At 45.0% G+C, this 20,621-nt stretch overlaps 1 pseudogene; it reads left to right on the top strand.

Annotated features, from left to right (window-relative positions):
* Nucleotides 1-7,826: 7,826 nt before the first annotated feature.
* LOC149390168 (uncharacterized) lies at nucleotides 7,827-10,040 on the top strand (annotated as a pseudogene).
* Nucleotides 10,041-20,621: the final 10,581 nt, after the last annotated feature.

The following is a 20,621-nucleotide window of genomic DNA, read 5'->3' on the forward strand; positions in this document are numbered from 1 at the left end:
GCTAAGAACTTTGGCCACCAAGATGAAAAGGTAAGGAGAAAGAACTTCACGAGCAAGAATGGAATTCTATGCAATCCAACGATTGGGAACGAATGCCGATTGGAAAGGGGAGATGAGTCTACCAAGGAGACCACGAAGCCGACTGGTGATGATCCTCGTAATAACCTTGAAGCAATAGTTGCATAGGCCAATAGGCCTAAACTAGTCGAAAGAATTCGCTCCTCCTGTTCTTTGGAATGAGGATTACATGGGCCACGCTAAAAAAAGGTTCAAGCTTTCTCGTAGAGAAAAAATGTTGAAAGCAATCCACCAAGCTTCCCTCAACCTCATCTGAAAACTTGCGATAGAAAATGCCTTGGAGCCCATCTGGCCCCAGGGCTTTGAGCTCGTGCATAGCCCAAACCATATCTCTAATCTCATTTCCAGTGGGAATGGCATAAAAACGTCGTTCTTCTGTTGGAATAAATCTAAGATTAAGAAAGATTTATCGCTTCTGCAAGCGGCAGAATATAAAAAATTCTTAAAAACACGTAAAACGATTTTACTACGTAGAGAAAGTGCACGAACATATAATTTAAAATTAATAACTATAAAGAGTTTTCACTCACTCCCAACCTCGTTAGAACCTTGAGCGTTGAGAAGCCTTTCGAAAGATTGAATAGCTTATCTCCCCACTTAGCTTGTCTCTGTTGTCAATGGTGCCCACAAGAAGAGTTGTAGTCTTTATCTTGTATATTTGATGTAATAAAGTCTCACGAAGACTCTTGCTTGTAATTGCTTATTCATTTAATAAAAAGTTGAAACGTTCATTCTTTATTCCTTGTCTGTTTGAAGCTTCATGATAAAACATTAGTCTTTAGTCCATAAACAAACTTAACAACTTACGAAGAGACAAATGTAGATTTGCATGAACAAACTCTTTGTAGTTTGATCAAAACGATATATTCGCAATCTAAGGTTTAAAGGACTATTGACCTCAGTACGATTATTAGGAAAATTTATGATGTCTGGTTATGGGGCATTGAGAGTTGGAGACTCTATAGTTCTTCTAGGTATCTTCCGAGGTATCTTCCGAAGGTACTGAATTGACCAGTGCACTTCTAGAGACAAGATAAGAACAAACCATTTAACCTCTTATGTCTCGAAGTCACTACGTATGAATTGCATCGTGCTTACCTTAATCCAGAAATGAGACATGCCATTTCACAGCTTACGTATTATCATTTGAGAAAGTCAGAGTTCGGAATCACTATGTGAATCTGAACAAGACCTATTGGTGAAGTACTAAGTTGTGAAGATGTCATGAGTAACTTTGTGAAGTTCTTATAGATATGGAATATATGTACAAGATTGCTTAAATGCAATGTATATCACCTCATGCTTTGTTCCTTGGAATGTGAATAAATGAACTGGCCAGTGTCCAAATTGAGTCTTGACTCTTTTGGATGAAACAATGTGACTTGTTAGCTCCTCGCCAATACATTGTTTCTAACTTATTCACAAGCGACAAAGGAGTTGAGGAAATAACAGCTAGAAGGGTAAAATGATAATTTTGTAAATCCCGACTAGCTGATGATATTCATGAAGGGTAAACATAGATAATATTCAATGGATCCACTCATCACAATTAGGTTGATTTCTTCAGTAAAAATAAATTCATTTGAACCGAGAGATTCTCAATGTAAACTCTTCAGTGTAGTCAGTTGACATTAAGCTAAAATTGGAAAAGGTTTGTGAACTTTTGAGTCCAAGTTTTAGCTCAAGCTTTGTTCATTTGGATCCATGAGGTCACTGTCACAAATCATACCGAGTAGGAATAGTTAAACTAGAAGCTAAGTCAAAACAAGAACGAGACAAGTTTTACGAAAATTGTCAAAAGGGTATTTTTGTCTTTTTGGACATAGGATGAAACGAATGTCAATAATTTTTTTTTGACATTGTCGTATGATGAGAAATGAAATTTAAATCATATGGCCAACTTAAAGAACTTGGGCCTTGAGGATTTATTTCATTTCATGGAATTTTATGTGAAAATTCTTAATGAGCTTTTCTTATATTGTCTTGAACAAATAAAGAAACATCTAGAAGCATGTTCTAGACTCAAAATTTCGTGCATACCATAGAGAGAAAGAGGAAATTATTTTGTGCATTCATGTATGATGATACTTGCCAAAAGAAAAAGAGGAAACAAATTTCCTCTAGAAGGAAAGCTAATTAAAATATTTTCTCATGAATATGTGATATTCTATAGAAAAGATGAAACTACATTTTGAAGATAATCCTCCTCCTATAAATACCCCACCTCATTCACATTGTTTCTCATCCCACATAAGTTAGAGTTTGAGAGCTTCTCTCTCTCTAGAACTTGTGGTTGCCGCCCCTTCCCTCTCTCTCTCTAGTTTTCTTTTCGTTTTTGTTTTGGCACCTAGGTCCACAATTGACCTAGTGTTTTAGCTCTTCGACTCTAAGACTTGTTCTTGAGTCGTCGTGTTTAAAAGTGCCCACAAACTAATTCCTTTCTTTCTCGAGTGATTCTTGTGATAGAAACTTTCGTGGTTGCTCGAGTTGCCAAGGAAAGAAGAGAGACGTTCTGCGAGGGGAGACGAACGTTTTCAACCTTCCGAAGGCTCATCAATGTTCAAGCTTCTAAAAAGGTTAGTAAATTTTAATGCTCATAATAGTTTTTATTTACACGTACTTGCGCTTTGTCTAGGTTAGTAAAATCATTTTACTCGTTTAAAAGAAAATTTTTAAATTTCGCCGCTCGCTCGAAGCGTTAAAGTTTTTCTTAACCCTAGATCAATTCCAACAGTCTCCTTGTATCTTCTTGAATCTGAGTAACCACGATAGTTTCTACTACTAAAGTCTTCGAGTTTAGAAATGATTTAGTGGGTGGGCACTATTAAACACAATGACTCAGGAAATAATCTTAGAGCCAAAGAGCTAATACAAAATACTAGATCTAATGTGGACCTAGGTGCCAAAACAAAAGAGCAAGAAGAGAGAGAGAGAGAGAGAGAGAGAGAGAGAGAGAGAGAGAGAGAGAGAGAGGATGGGCGGCCAAGCTAGAGAGAGAAGCTCTCAATCTCAAAAACTTGTGTGTTCAACATTGTGAATGAAGTGTGGTATTTAAAGGAGGGGTGATTGTCTTGAAGAGGTAGTTTCCCCTTTTCTATTGAATATCCACTAGTACAAAAATGGGCTTCGAAGTCACCCATATAACGTCACTGGCACATTAGAGCGACGCTTTACTTTTTTTTTTGCGTTTAAAATTGACATGGCATCTTTAGGAATGTGCCACGTGTACGAATCTCGGCGTCACTATGTGCACAACCGACGCCACATTTTTTAATCCCGCCAAAATTGGATTTTGCGTCACTCTTATAATATTTAACGCTATATGATAGATGAGGATGATTCTGGTGACGACATGTGACGGGGCATCATTCAATTTATAAGCGATGCAATAAGTTGGTGGCATCTCCTGTTTTGTAAGTGATGCAATAAGTAAAAAACATCACTTGTTTTTGTAAGTGATGCAATAAGTAAAAGATGTGTGATGCTTTTGAGAAATTTTATATATAATAATATATATTATCACACGTACAGAGCTGCAGCCACACTGCACGTACATATATATATATATATATATATATATATTATAATATTACTCATATATATCCTACTCTTTTATTCTCTAAATTAAAAAAGCTCAAAAGAAACTCCTTAAAAAAACACAAAAGAAACCTGAGCAGATCGAGCCGCCTCCAAACCCACCAGGCCGTACGTCGACGTCGTCTTGGTCGTCTCGATCGCGCAGCTTCTTGGTCGCCTCCAGTAACTAAGCTTTTCTTCCTATTTTTCAAACATACGGCTGCTCATCAAATCCACGCCGCCGGCCGTTCATTCTTCTCTGATTTTTCTCTCCGTCGTCGTCACACTCAAGCCGCCGTATTTTCTTCTTCTCGGTCGGGAAAACATATGTGAGTCTTCATCAAATCCACTCGTGTACTACTGTTTGATGCATATAATAATATTACTCTAGCTCTTTTATTCTGCTCAAAAGAAATTCCTTCAAAAAAATAAAAAAGCACAAAAGAGTCAGCTGGAGCAGATCGATGGCCGCTTCTTCTAAACCCATGGCCATACGAAAACGGGAAATTTTGCTCAGAACAGAATCAAGGTCGGCCAATTAGATTTCCCGTCGGATCTGAAGGTCCCACCCGACTCCCCTTCGGACGAGGCTTCGACGGACTTGGCGAACGAGGTCGAGAGACGCGTAGAGATCCACGACTCTCCTGATGTTGTTGTTGAGCTCTCGGATGAGACCCACGTTGCGGCTCAGGTTGTCAGGAATTTTCGACTCTGGTTCTGGTTGATCTCGTTGATCAGAAGTCTGGCATGTTCTGGTCAAGAATGTCCTGCACTTGAACAAAACTCGTCTGAAATGTCTGCATTAATTACTTTCCCGTATTGCTCCATTTTCTCTCCTCTTCTCTTCTTTTTTTTTTTTACTTCCAATTTTACTTCACTTTCAATCAGAACCACTCTATTTCTCTACACCCTGAATCACAGAGAATAGCAGGGAATTACCAAAACTTGCGAGTAACACAAATATGATGATTTTTATCCCAATTTTGGAATCTTGATTTTTTTTTTCATTTCGTACCATAATATACATTCTGATTGTAGTATTTGTGTTGCTACTCACTCATCATTACAAATACTGGCAATCACCATTAAAGCTTTGTAAGTGCGAAAATGACTACTGTTGTACAGAGAAATATCGATCACGCTGTGAACATACATATATGTTAAAGTTAAACTTACAGGGATCATAAATACATTGGCTTCAGATGAATATTTGTATTATTTTCCCGTTACTCTTTTCAGATCCTTCAACTTCAAGGACTAGTATTTTAAACATATGGTGTACACTCCAGAGTATAGACTCTGCACTTTTTTTTTCCTTTCTTTTTTCTGTCTGGTGTTTTCACTATTATTACTAGCTATTTCGTGGAGAATTGGCCTTTCGTTCAAAACATGATTCTCTCATGGATATAATGGAAAGCGACAGGAATAGAATATCTAAAGTAGTGGATTTTTAAATTTAAATAAATAATCCTTTTTAATCGTCATTTGATATTATTTTTCATATAAATGAAAGTATTACTTCTTTTTTTTGCGTTAGAAATTGGTATGGCACGGGGCATCATTCAATTTAAAAGTGATGTAAAAGATGTGGCATTACCTATTTTATGAGTGACGCTATAGAGTTTTCCTGGTTTTCGGCACTAAATTATAACTGCTAAAATATATCTTTTCTTCTTTAAAGCTGCTAACCGCTGTAAATATCTTCTTTCTTCTTTAAACCTGCAGCCGGCCTCTCCATATCGCTCACGTACGCCTCCAAAACTTCTTCTCTGTTTACACGAACAAAGAACAGAGAAAACCTTAGCCAATTCACCGGTAAGCAAGGTAGAGATTCTTGGGCCATTAATTTTTCCTGCAAAAACATTTTTCCAGCCTCATTATACCTTCGTCAAACAGATAGTTGAAGGGAAAAAAAAACTTGAGCATTTGCAGAACAGTGAATGGTTTTCACGTAGGTGTGTGTATTGTTTTGGGTGAGAGAGTTCTAATCATTGATTATTAATGGTTGTGGCAGAATTGGTGACATTGATTACTGTTGTTGAATTGGAATGACAATGATTACTCGAAGTTAGCGAGTGTGGAGCTAAAGAAGCTATTCCGACCCACGCCGGCCATTGGTATTCCGATTTACTGTTTGTCAAAGTAATATTACTAATATTACAGAAGAAGTTGCGATAACAAACAAAACTTGGATATTTGTTCGGGGTGATTTATTATTTCCAACATACTCTCGTTCGCCATTTCGTGTTCTCTGATTTTTAGACGGCTGATCATCAAACCCACGCCGCCGGCCGTTTATTCTTCTTCGATTTTTCTCTCCGTTGTCATCACGCTCACGCCGCCGTATATAATTTATTCTTCTCGGTCAGGAAAGCAGCTGTGAGACCTCATTAATAGTATGAATTTCTATACTATTTTTAGGCTTTTTTTTATCCCAATTCAAAATTTTGATTTTTTTTAGTTTTCGACCTAATGAATTCTAGTCTTTGGTCGCGTGCGTACTTGGAATTGACGATGAACCATCTTTCATCTTCCTTTTCTTTCTCACTGTTTCTTCTTTCTCTTGCTTGGAATTGACGTTGTCTTAGTTAGTCCTAGACTAAGGTTAGATTTATTTTTTCTATCACTGCAGCCACTTTGACCCAGCCGAGACCCCAGTACTACTCCAGCCACTTCGACTCAGCCACTTCGACCGCAGCCAAGCTTCTAATTAATCCAGGTATTTTTTTAATGTTCTTGTGGACATCATTTAATAATTGAGTGATTGAATAGGTACAAAAAATTGTTTCCAATCTTTTTTGTTGCGTTTGTGATTTTGGTGTCATTTTTATTGATTGCTTTAGCGATAGATGGTAATTGGTTAATGTTAAAATTGATCGGTAGAGTAGGAATGTTTATTTTTTATTGACTGTTATAGATATTATTGTTTTTGTTCTTTACTGATAAATATCTATTGGTTTATGCTGAATTGAAAATGTGGTAGGGTATAGACATTAATAATGATGTTGGAATATAGTGTGTATAGGACATTAGTTGTTGAGTGTGGTTTTGAAGTCATTTTTTTTAAAACCGACGTGTTAAGAGTTAGATATTGATTGTTCTTTTTCTATTAAAAATTCAATTTTATTAAAGTATATATATATATATATATATATATATATTCATTTTATCGTAGATAAATTATGGATAAAATATGGATGTCGGCTCGTAGAGATACAATACAATATGTGAATGGAGTAGAAGCTTTCTTAAAGCATTGTCAAATTGTTTGCGAAAACGTAGAAAGAATTCCTTGTCCGTGTATTAGATGTGGAAATTATAGCTTTGTTAACATACGTACTCTATACGATCACTTGATCATAAATGGTATTGATCAAAGTTATCAAAAATGGATACATCACGGCGAGAATCATGGACTAGAAGACGACAGTAATGTCGTTGAAGGAAATTCCGAAGACATGAATGTTGATGCTCCTCATATAGCTCAAATGGTTGATGATTTGCAAGATGAGCCATTTGACAATCCGGACGAGCTCTGCTCGCTATTAAGTGACGCAGAAACTCCTTTATATCCCGGTTGTGTCAAGTTCACCAAACTTTCGTGTTTAATAAGGTTATTCAACCTAAAAACAAAATTTGGATCGAGCGACGTAATGTTTCAAGAACTTCTTACCTTGCTCAGTGAGATGTTGCCTGAAAAACATCAATTATCGTCTTCCTTGTATGAGGCCAAGAAAACTTTGGCTGCTATTGGCTTGGGTTATAAGAAAATCCACGCATGTCCAAATGATTGCATCCTCTATCGTAAAGAGTACGAAAATCTGCAACAATGTCCCGTGTGTGAAGAGTCAAGGTGGAAGAAGAAGAATGATGAACATATGCAATCCACTACTCCTGCGAAATTGTTGTGGCATATTCCGATCATTCCACGTCTTTGTCGATTATTCAGAAATCATAAGCATGCTCAAACTTTAACTTGGCATGTTGATCAGAGAATCGATGATGGAAAACTTTGACATCCCGCAGATTCACCTTCCTGGAAACATGTTGACACAAAATGGCCTGTGTTCGGGAATGAGCCGAGAAACCTTCGACTGGCACTATCATCTGATGGCATCAACCCTTTTAGCCATCAAAGCAGCATATATAGTTGTTGGCCAGTGGTTCTTGTGATGTATAATCTCCCTCCCTGGTTGTGCATGAAATGCAAATTCATGTTAATGTCGTTACTAATTTCGGGTCCTAAACAACCTGGTAATGACATTGACGTGTATTTAGCTCCCTTAATATATGAACTCAAGTTGTTGTGGGAAACTGGAGTTCAAGCTTTTGATGCATATCGTAAAGAGACATTCACCCTTCGAGCTGTCCTCTTGTGGACTATAAATGACTTCCCGGCTTATGGTAATTTATCTGGGTGCTCGGTGAAAGGTTATAGTGGATGTCCGATTTGCGGGGAAGATACTGAAGGCATACGCTTGAAACATGGGAAAAAGATTGTTTACATGAATCATCGACGCTTTTTACCATTAAAGCATCGATTTTGTACATGTAAAGATACATTCAACGGTAAGAAGGAGTTTCGAGTAGTTTGTAAACCATTAACTGGGGTTGAGACGTTTGATATAGTGTCACAGATGAAGTTCAAGCGTTTTGGAAAGATTGTGAAGAAGAAGATTGTGAAGAAAAATCCAAAAGACACGAATAAGAGGACAAGAGGACCGAAAGTAGTATACGACAAGGGATGCTGGAAGAAGAAATCAATTTTCTTTGAATTAGAATATTGGAAACATCTACTTCTACGTCATAATCTAGATGTGATGCATATTGAGAAGAATGTTTGTGACAGCATTATTGGTACACTTCTGAACGTCCCTGGAAAAACTAAAGACGGTATTTCATCACGGCATGACTTGGTGCATATGGGAATATGAACTGAATTGGCTCCAAAGGAAAAAGGCAATCGAACATATTTGCCACCGTGTTCTTTTACCCTTACGAGAATTGAGAAGGAAAAGTTGTGCCAAACATTGGCTGATATTAAGGTGCCCGATGGCTATGCAGCAAACATCCGTAATTATGTTTCTATGGATGAATTGAAGTTGTTTGGACTTAAGTCTCATGATTGTCATGTTTTGATGCAACAACTTCTGCCTGTGGCCATTGAATCGATTCTGCCAGACGGATTGAGGAACACTCTTATACAACTTTGTGCATTTTTCCACATTCTTTGCTCTAAGGTGGTTGATACGTCGATACTGAAATTACTTCAAACAGACATTGTGAATACATTGTGTAAATTGGAGCAACATTTTCCGCCATCGTTCTTTGACGTAATGCTTCATCTTACAGTGCACTTGGTGAGAGAATTAGAATTAGGTGGGCCCGTTTATCTCCGTTGGATGTATCCATTTGAGAGGTTCATGAAAGTCTTAAAAGGATACGTACGAAACAAGACAAGTGAGATTTACGATTGCGTAGATCAAAACATAGACCGCGATGTGGCAATGAAAAAAATTGGGAAGCAATGGCGAGATTTCAAAACAAGGAAGACAAGTGAGATTTACGATTGCGTAGATCAAAACATAGATCCACAATGTCTCGCTATGGATCAAGAGAACAAGTATGGAATCCCCCGAGATGATTGGATACGATTCGTGAACAGTCGCCTAAGTTCACAATTTGCGGTAAGTTTGGTATAATAATATACAGAATTAATATATAAAATTCATGTTCTTACAATTATTTTTCACAGGAAACTAGGAAACAACAACAAGGTAAAAAAAAGAAGTATACAACACCTCATCGAACTGGACAAAAGTCATATGCAGAGATACGCGAGGATCTGGTAAGTCGTCCATTTGAATGGTTTTTTAATTATTCGATGATATTATAAATAATTACGTATCTTAATATAGAGGTTGAAGAATCCGGAAGGCACCCTTCCAAACCGCGCTGAAGTTTGGATCGAGTGTCACAAAAATTCAAAGGGAGTGCTTGATAATGATGCGCAACTCATTGAACAAGAAATTGTGAGTAGAATATTAAAGTTAATATTATATTGTGAGAATATAAGTGTAAATAAATAATTAACGTGTTTTTGTAGAATCGGTTAAAAGCATTACGAGACGCAGGCGGTTTACAGGAGGTCGGAAGCGTCGATATTTATTCGATGGCTACGGATACTCCGGAGTGTACTGGACGTGTGCGAGGCGTTGGGGGATCCATTACACCAAGTCAATATTGGGGAAAATCAACACAAAGCCGGAGAGAAGCCGAACTCCAAAGCCAAAAAGACCGTGCAGTGCTCTTGGAGCAAAATAGACTTCTTAGTGAACAGGTTAAAATCTATGCCGAAGAAAGAAAATCATTTGAAGAAAGACTAAGGAGGGTAGAGCGAGATAGGGGAAGAGGTGGGAATGAAGGCCCATCTTATCTTCCCGACCAAGTAGAGTACAGTTCTCCATTTCAGCAATGGCTAAAGACCCCTTCATTTCAAACGGATTTTGGCACTACATTTCCATATTTCGGTGGGCAAACACCGAATATGCTTCAACCTCAATGCCCACCTCATCAACCTCCTTGTACGCCTTCACTCGAGTCACAAACTCCGCATATGTCCCAATCGCAATGCCCACCTTATCCCCCTCCTCGTATGCCTCCGCTCGAATCACAAACATCGTCTATGCCACAATCTTCTAAGGTAAAAAAAAAATCCTAAGTATGCTACAATTTGATAATATAGTAAAATGTTAATTCGAACTTCTTTTGTTGAAGTAGGAGCCATATGTGGAAGACGTTGAAGCTCATGTGTCACGTCAAAAGAAGAAAAAAAAGAAGAGCCAACCTCATGAAGGTAAAGATCGAAAGTCGCCTCGCACACCTCAGCGTTTGCCAAATTTCACTGATGAGGTATGGTAATAACAAATAAATATACATAAATTCACATTATGTATATACCTAATAATCATGTTTTTATGTAGGAACTTGAACTTTGTATAAGACATGCAAAAAGCATATCCCCGCACCCCCCACCGCAGAAGCCGAAGGCGAGGAGGCCAAGCAAGCATGTACCGCCACATGTACCTGAACCATACGTGCCATCTCCGGTTCATGAAACCCCAAGCCGTACACAATCATTGTCGGTAAGCAAATATGTCATCTCTTAGTGATAAAATTACTTATTCAATGTAATTATTAATTTTGTATAAATTTTATAGGGAAATACATGCGTACTTGCGATTGGGAACGTCGAGAATATCGTTGCATCTGGAATTGTGATTGCCGATGATACCCCAAATCCTCTCATTCACGGGAGGTCCCTTGGACCGGACTACTATCGAGTTTCTTTGTTGTTCGTAGAAGAAGAACATATGAATGACTATTTGCCGATTCCGGATGGAGATGAATTGTTGATTCTCTCCGATCCGATAAAGGCTATCGTAGCATGGCCAAAAAACCTCGTCCTACTTCAAGATGAAGAAGTAAGTAAAATTTAATTTTGAATGTTAATTAATATGTTATATTGAAATCAATAATTATAGGATAATGCACAAAGATCGAAAAAGACACGTAAATCGACTCCGACGGTGCCGAAAATGCAACAAAGATCTCCCCCTTTGGCTCCTCCAATCACCTCGCTCCCTCAAGAAAATCCTAGTGCGATCTCTCAGATTTTAGACATCATGGGCAATGCCAAAGACGATCTGTTAAACACCATAGAGGCCGAACCACATATTTTTGGCATTCCTACGATGCTCATGGTGTTAAAAGAGGATATCCAACAATTTTTGGAGCAAGAAGAAATTGGAGTCTATCCAATTATGATTTATATGAGGTTTGATTAAATAGTAATACTAAATTATTTTAAATTTATTGTTACTAATTTCATTATTTTATTAGGGACTTGTTCGTTAAAGAGGTATCGTACCGATATGATTTCATTTGTCCGCATGAGGTCGCAATAGATCGTCGCGGTAGCGTCGAAGAGCGAGCAACTCACATTGCATCGTGGTTGTGCACATTGAGAGACACTCGCGTTCTACTAAAGCCTTAGAATTATACGTAAGTTTATAACAATAATTATAGTTTATATAAAAAAGTTATTCATCTTTTTTTTAATCACTACTAATTCATTAAATTTTGTATTTGTTTAGAAAGCATTGGACACTTATCGTGTTGGACCTTGATGGTAATTGCTATTATCTAGATCCGCTCGGTAAAAAATCCGTACCATCGGATTTAAAAAAAGTTTGTGCGAAGTAAGTAATTTCTAAATTTTACAAGATGATTTAAATTTGTCTAGTTGATTAAAACGTTTTATTTATCCAACTAAGTATTTAGAAACGTAAATATGTAGGGCATATTGTTAATGCGATTTCTCGGATAACATTTGCGGGACACGTGTCGGGGTGCGAGCTTGCGACGTGTCTCGATCTTGTGTTGCTGGAGTCACATTTCTTCGGTTTTTAAAAAGGATCGTGATGACTTGCTGTCCTCCTGAGAGTCTTTCGGATTAGAGAATATCTTCTCGTTGCCTTCTTGGTTATTCTTGTTGGATTATTCGTCTTCTATTCGCTGACTGTGTTGGGTAATCAGATCTTCAATATTTCTCTTTTTCTTTTTCGTCGAGTCGGATCATCGGTCTTTTCTTATGAGTTGAGAGAATTCTAGGTTGAGAGAATTCTGAGTCGAGAGAAGATTTTGAGTCGAGAGAGGATTTTGAGTCGAGAGATGATTTTGAGTCGAGAGAATGACTTGAGAGTGAATTTAGTTTTGAGTTCTGAGTTGAGCTATTTATAGATTATTAATCTTGACGCTTGTCGCTTGACGCTTGTCGCTTGGCGCTTGTCCCTTGTCGCTTGCGCTTGGCGCTTGGCCCTTGTCGCTTGCGCTTGGCGCTTGTCGCTTGCCGCTTGTCCTTTGTCGCTTGTCCCTTGTCGCTTGCGCTTGACTTAGTTATGCGTCCTTTTAGCTCGTTTGACTAGATTGTCATTTTATATTGTAACGTCGTTTTAGCAATTGAGACGTCGTTTTTACCATAAGAAAAATGACGGTATAACATTAACCCCCCAGTTTCGCGTGCGACTTGTCGTGCGGGAAACTTTGTAGTCTTGTCGGCACTCTTTCTTTTTATTTTGTTTTATTTATTTCTTCCTTTATTTATATATATATATATATATATATAATTGTTTTACTAATCCAAAGATCTTGACTAGTTACATAGCTTAGTAAATATATATATATATATATATATATATATATATATATATATATATATGAGTGGTACTTGCATACGTGCTTGGTTTTTGCTGATTATTGCTTCATATATAAATATTATATATATAGTTTGAAATTGAATGAAGCATGTACTTATTTTCCCTAGCTTTTTGATCTGTTGCTCCCCTCTTATCTGTTCCCGTTGTTGTTGTTTTTTTTAAATATATATATTTCTTGCTTTGTACCAAACGTCAGCTCCCATATTGCTTCCTTTCCTTTTCTCCTTTTTTATTTTTTATTTTTAAAAAAGGGGGAGGGCTGAGATATTTTGGGATATGATGGATTGCAAATTCGCGCACGTTCCTCAGAGCAGAGTGAAGTGACATTTATCCAACCTCTCCAATACTCTTGCTTTCCTCTTGAGGTGGGTTTTCTATTGATTCTATATATAGTTTCTTCTCTTTTGTCGCTCTTTTTCTTTATTTCGTTTTCTTTCCCTCTCCCTGTTTTTACATCTTTTTTTTTCTTTTTACTCTGATGACTTCTCACAACCACGTCAACGGTGGGCCTGATTCTCTACGTGGTCCCCACGATCTAGTGGTCCCATCCAACCTCCCTAGAGCTTTTGATACTTCATTTCATCTTGGTGGTTCTTGGACATTTGAAGGTTTTTCAGGCGATTTCGATGAAGATGCTGACTTCACGGATCTTCCTAAGGGTTTCGATGACGATCTAGGCGCCATTTTCGGTGTGATCCTCGGACAGGAACAAGCTCCGTTCACGTCGGGTCAATGTTCCAATGGGAAAGAGACGGTCGATCGATCGGTGGCGCACGGCGAGTCTTCCCTGTCCCTGTTGGTCGCAGCGGATGTCGGTGGGGATTCTGCGAATGACGAGGGTGTCACGGCGGGTGTTATCCAACGTTCGACGAGCGAGACTTGTCTGACATCGGCGCCATTGCGGTTTTTGATAAATGGGTCCTCGTCGGTCTCAGCGAATGTCGGGGCACTGTCAAGCGGGTTTTTGCCGGTGCTGGTAGGCGGCGAGATAGGTTCCGACCGAGTTTCGATCATTGGGGGGCCTTCGCCGATCTTGGTAGAGGGCGATGGGGATGCTCCACCGAAAGAGTTCTCGTCGACCGTGACGGAGGGCAGAGAGATTTTAGCGAACAAACTTCATCGTCGTTCTCCGGCGAGCGGGAAGAACATGTCTTTATTGCTCGAAGTGATTGGTCATTCGGTCGGAGTTGAAACTCCGGTGCATCAGACTCGGATTGGGGGTGATCTTCATCCCGGCATTAACTTTCCGCTTGGGGGCGAGGTGAGTTCTCCATTTCTTGATGTGGACTCTGATGGTGATGACAGAGCTTCTATGGTGGAATCTTCCGAGGAAGAGGTGGAGTCTTATCGGGACGACCCGATCATATTTGAGCCCCCAAAGAGGTCAAGGTACGGGCCGAGGCGATCAGGAGACGGGGACTTTGCCGGTCTTGATGCGGTGAGTTTGACGACAGCGGAGAGGGTCAGGTTTTTCCGCAAGAAGTATGGGATCCCGCTAGACATTTCCATCATTGTTCCTACGGTTAATGATCTAGCCAGTCAACCACCCGATGGCTACACGGCAGTCTACGTAGAGAGTCTCAGGTATGGTTTGAGGTTCCCTCCGCATCCATTCGTACGTGCTTTGCTTAAAAGGATTAAACTACCACCTGGCCAACTAAACTGTTACCGGTCCGTCTCGGTCCGGTAGATCGACGACGGCCACGCTGGCGGCCGTCCTGAGCCCGGCGCTCGTCCGGGGCCGGCACTCGCCGTGGCTGGCTCTCCACGGCCGGCCCTCCAAGACCGGCGCTCCAGGACCGGCTCTCCAGGGCCGGCGCTCCAGGACCGGCCCTCCACGGCCGGCGCTCCAGGACCGGCCCTCCACGGCCGGCGCTCCAAGGCCGGCCCTCCACGGCCGGCGCTCCAAGGCCGGCCCTCCACGGCCGGCCCTCCAAGGCCGGCCCTCCACGGCCGGCGCTCCAAGGCCGGCCCTCCACGGCCGGCGCTCCAAGGCCGACCCCCCAAGACCGGCGCTCCAGGACCGGCTCTCCAGGGCCGGCGCTCCAGGACCGGCCCTCCACGGCCGGCGCTCCAAGGCCGGCCCTCCACGGCCGGCGCTCCAAGGCCGGCCCTCCACGGCCGGCGCTCCAAGGCCGGCCCTCCAAGGCCGGCCCTCGGCCAAGGGGTTCCTCAAACACCTCTTGGCCGCCTATAAATATGAGGGTCTCTCCCTCGACCCAGGTAATCCGAATTTGAGTGCTGAAACGCTGTCGAACTCGTACCTCGCTCGTTTCTCTCAAGTCTCGACCTCTAAACACTAAACCCTCTACAAACCACCTCAATCCTACTAATGTTGAGCGTCGGAGAGGTAAACAGAGGCAACCCCTCTGTTTCCCCTTTGTAGTTCACACCTTTATGTTCACGTTTCAGGTGTTTGGACGAGATAGAGATCATCTACAGCTAACGGACGGCTTGGGACACCAAGCTCGACACGCTCGAGTCGAGACGAGACCACTTGGTCCGGCCTTGGGTCTAACCGTCTACGACTCCTAAATCGTTGTCCGAAAAACTGCGACAGCATTTTGGCGCTAGAAGGAGGGGATCTCTCGACCTTGACGACGCATTCCCTCTACCAGTTTTCTCCCTTTGTTCTCACGACTCTCGAGAGATGAGTCACATTCCCACTACCTCCGTGGGTACCCGAGCGACGAGCTCGAGGTACGGTCTTCGACGCCTCGCACATCGTCTTGAAGGGCAACCTCGCGATAGCGAGAGCCAGCCCCAAGACCCGATGATTGACCCCGAGGCCGTGCTCCGAGAGGACACGGCCCGGCGGCTTGCGGAGCTCCTTGACCGCCCCGGCGTCGAAGGTTCGCTCATAGCCGACCTCCTCGGCTATGACGTTGAAGATAGGTCCGCCAAAGACTACTCCGACTCCGAATATGTGGGGGAGTCGAGGACCAACGAGGCAACGCCTAGCCTCGCCCCTTCGCGGCCCGAGAGGCCCAACGACGCTTTGGCCGGGCCGTCGCACCCAGCGCGGCAGCAGGCGCGGTCACATTCCCGGGGACTCGCCCCCTCGGTTTCAAGAGGTGGCCGGACACGGCCCCTCGCCGAGGAGAGAGCGACTCTGGTAGACGATGGGGCCGACAGCCGAAGCGCCCGCCGGACGGCCCGACCAAGGGCGACCTCACCTCGCCCCGCACCGAGTGCGGACCTTAGAGAGCGCTTGACGGCGCAGAGAAACTCCCGAGGGGAGGATCTCCGCCAAAGGCTAAACTCTCGAAGGGACGCGCTCCCCGCCGCAACTCTCGGCCGGCCGCAGGCCAATGTCGTGGACCAAGCGTCCAACGAACGCCAACCGGTGACTCCCGTGGCCCCGACGGTCGGCCCCGCTAACGGGCTCGACATGGTCACGATGATTCAAAGCCTCCAGAATCAAATCATCGAAATGAGGGAGTCGGGGAGGCAAAGGCCGTACGGAGGGATCGAGGAATCATACTCTCCCTTCGCCGCGCAAATCCTCGCGCAACCATGCGTGGGGAACTTCAAGTTACCGTCCATTCCCCCCTACGATGGACGTACGGACCCCCACTTCCACGTCCAACACTATGAGACGTGGATGACTATGCAGGGGCAGGCGGACGCCACCCTCTGCCAAGCCTTCAGCCTGACCCTCACAGGCTCGGGGTTTGAATGGTTCCGAAGCTTGAGGCCGGGAAGCATCCCGTCTTTCCGGGCCTTGCGAGAGGCTTTCCTCGCCCGATTCGCCACCCTCGTGGCTCAAAAGAAGCCGAAGACCCACCTCCTCTCTATCCGACAAGGAAGAGACGAGACGTTGAGACAATACCTCGCTCGCTTCACCGAGGAGTCTCACAAGGTCGAAGGGTTCGACGACAGAGACGCCATCACGGCGATCACCGAGGGAGTGCGCACGAGCGATTTCCTCAAGTCTATTGTTGGCCAAGTCCCGCGTGACATGGCGGAGCTGATGACAAGAGCCCGCACATACATGGGAGTCGAGGACTATCTCGATGGCCGAGATGGCCGAAAGGCAGGAGGACAGGGGAGTCGCCGTCGCGACGATCGGGATGAAGATCGTCCCGACCCCCGAAAGAGGAGGAATAAGGGAAGCCAGGCCCCTAACGGCCGTTCCCTCCCCGGGCCGAAGCCGTCGCATGTCGACAGCTTCCGGAGGTTCTCGCCATTCACTCCTCTGAACACTCCGCCGGAGCAAATCCTAGCTCTGCACCGTGACAAGTTGGGGAGCCCGACCCCGCTCACGAAGGATCCCGCCAAGAGGGATCAAAGCAAGTACTGTGACTACCATCAAGATCACGGGCACCTGACATCCGAATGCTATCAACTCAAGCGTCAGATTGAGGCCCTGATTCAAGATGGGAAGCTGAAAGAATACGTCCTGAGAACTATCGGGACGGCCGCGGCGCACGGAGGTCGCCCGCGGCAAGGGAAGAAAGGTCCGGCGACGGTGACTGTCACGGACCGCGCGACGAACGAAGAGCCGGAGAGCTCGCAACTTCACGTCGTGGGTGCAATCTTGGGTGGCCCGGAGTTCGGAGACTCAGCTACGCAAAGGAAGAAGTACGTGCGCGAAGTTTCCCAAGGGAAAATAGCGCACTACATCAACCACACGTACGAGGTCCCTCCTCCGGCCCCCTTCGAGTCCATGTTCTTCACCGGACAAGAAGCAACACGAGTTCTCCATCCACACAACGACGCGATAGTCGTCTCGGCCCCGGTCGCCAACAACCTCGTCCGGAGAATCCTGATCGACAATGGGAGCTCCGCCGACATAATCTTCAAATCTGCGTTGGACAGGATAAAGCTATCCGGGGTAAGACCGACCCCGATCTCAACCCCGCTCTTCGGCTTCTCTGGGGAGAGGGTTATGACGGAGGGAACTATCGACCTCCCGGTTACCTTCGGTACGCCGGGGGGGCTCGAGGTTACCCACATCGTGTCGTTCCTGGTAGTGGATCAGCCCTCGGCTTACAACATCATCGTCGGCCGCCCGACTCTCAATCGGTTGAAGGCCATAACGTCCACGTACCACCTGATGATGAAGTTCCCGACCGATAAAGGGATCGCCGTGATGTTGGGAGACCAATCCATGGCGAGGATGTGCTACATCCAGGGCGTGGACGGAAAAGGGAAAGGGAAGGTGGTGAGCACCGTCTTCCAACTCGGAGACAAATTCCCGTGCAAGTTAGAGGAAGGAGGCACCTTCGGAGAGCTAGACCAAAGGGACGAAGTCGAGCGTCGAAAGGTGGAGACACCGGACGACCTCGTTCCCGTCGTGTTGGACGACGCCAAACCTGACCAAGTGGTCAAGGTAGGCGCCCAACTCCCATCTGAGACCCGAATCGAGCTCGCCGCTTTCCTCCGAGAGCACAAAGATGTCTTTGCGTGGACACACGCCGACATGCCGGGGATCGACCCCGAGATCATGGTTCATCGTCTCAACGACGACAAGAGAGTGGTCGAGCGCGTTCAACCGCGACGAGCGTTCAGTGGGGAGAGGTACCAAGCCATTGGTGAAGAAGGTGACAAACTTCTCGCCGCCGACTTCATCAGGGAGGCGGAGCACCCCAAGTGGGTGTCCAATGTGGTAATGGTCAAGAAGCCAAACGGGAAGTGGCGGATCTGTATCGACTACAAAGATCTCAACAAAGCCTGCCCGAAAGACAGCTTCCCTCTCCCGAGGATCGAGCAGCTCGTGGACGCCACTGCGGGCCACGAACTGCTAAGCTTCATGGACGCCTACTCAGGCTACAACCAGATCCGCATGCACGAGCCGGATCAAATTAAAACCACCTTTGTTACGAACCGCGGACTTTACTGTTACAAGGTCATGCCCTTTGGCCTCAAAAACGCGGGAGCAACGTATCAGAGGCTGGTGAACCGCATGTTCGCCAATTAAATTGGCAAGACTATGGAGGTCTACGTGGATGACATGCTTGTCAAAAGCCTCAAAGCCCACGACCACGTTCGAGACCTTAGGGAAATGTTCACGATCCTGCGGCGCTACAAGATGAAGCTTAACCCCAACAAGTGCGCTTTCGGGGTCGAGTCTGGAAAGTTTCTGGGCTACATGGTGAGCCGCCGCGGGATCGAGGCCAATCCTGAGAAGATTAAGGCGATCTTAGAGATGAGGTCGCCACAAAAGGTCAAAGAAGTTCAAAGCTTGACGGGAAGGATCGCCGCCCTGACGCGATTCGTTTCTAAAGCCACTGATAGGTGCCAACCGTTCTTCAAGGCACTGAAAAAGACCGACGGGTTCGTATGGACGGAGGAGTGCGAGGAAGCGTTCCGAGATATGAAAGCCTATTTCACCTCCCCCCCGTTCCTCGCGAAGCCAAAGAACGGCGAAACCCTGTATCTCTACCTCGCGGTTTCCGATAGGGCCGTGAGCGCGGTCCTCATACGCGAAGAAGACAAGGTGCAATGGCCAGTCTACTACGTTAGCAAGGCGCTCCTCGACGCTGAAACCCGATACCCCGAGATCGAGAGACTGTCCCTCGCCCTCGTCATGAGCGCGAGAAAGCTCCGGCCCTACTTCCAGGCGCACCCCATCGTGGTCCGCTCGGGGCATCCCATCGAGAAGGCCCTTCAAAAAGGGACCTCCTCTCGAATGGCGATATGGTCCCAAGAGCTGGGCGAATACGGGGTCGAGTTCCAACCAAGAACCGCCATTAAGGGTCAGGCCCTCGCCGACTTCATCGCCGAGTTCACAAGCGCGCCCCCAACCAACGAGGGCGACGAAAGAAGTAAGACCACGGAAGACAAGGAGGACGACCATAGCGAGTTGTCAAGGAAGAGAACCAACGACCCGATAGGGCCGGTCTGGGACTTACACGTGGATGGCGCATCAAACGCCCGGGGGGCTGGCGCCAGCGTTGTGCTCACAAACCCCGATAGGGAAAAGCTGAGGTACGCCCTGCGGTTCGAGTTCAAGGCTTCCAACAACGAGGCAGAGTACGAGGCTCTGATTGTTGGCTTGGAGCTAGCGAACAAGTTGGGCGCCCAAAACCTGCGCATCCATTGCGACTCGCAATTGATCGTGAATCAGGTTAAGGGCGACTACGCCGCAAAGGAGCCACACATGATCGCCTACTTGTCCAAGGCCCAAAAGAACTTGGAGGCCCTGTCGTGGTTCGAGATCGTCCAGGTCCCTCGAGAGGCGAACGTTGACGCCGACGCCCTAGCTCGCCTCGCGTCTGGGATAGACGAGGAAGGCGAGGGCAGCGTCCCAATCGAAGTGTTGACCCGACCCTACGTCTCGAGAGGCGACGTAGGGGTCATTGACGAGACTCCGCCTCCCTCATGGATGACCCCGCTCGTGGAATTCCTTAAACGAGGAGTCGTCCCCGAGGATAAAGAAGAAGCTAGAAAGCTGAGAAGCCTAGCCCCAAAGTACACGATGAGGGAGGATAGTTTGTTCAAGAGAGGCTACTCCATGCCCCTTCTCCGTTGCCTGACCGAGGTGGAGGCGAGGAAAGCGCTCCACGAGGTGCACGAGGGGGTGTGCGGTAACCACGCCGCCGGGCAATCTTTGGCATTGAAGTTGCTAAGACTTGGATATTTCTGGCCAACCTTGAAAAAGGACTCCCACGAGTGGGCCAAGAAGTGTGACAAGTGCCAAAGGTTCGCCCACATTCCGCGCCAAGCGCCGGCCCCTTTGTGTCC

This window comes from Urtica dioica, chromosome 7, assembly GCF_054948205.1.
Source record: "Urtica dioica subsp. dioica isolate 48M chromosome 7, U.dioica_male_clone48M_v1_H2, whole genome shotgun sequence".
NCBI classification, from domain to species: Eukaryota; Viridiplantae; Streptophyta; class Magnoliopsida; order Rosales; family Urticaceae; genus Urtica; species Urtica dioica.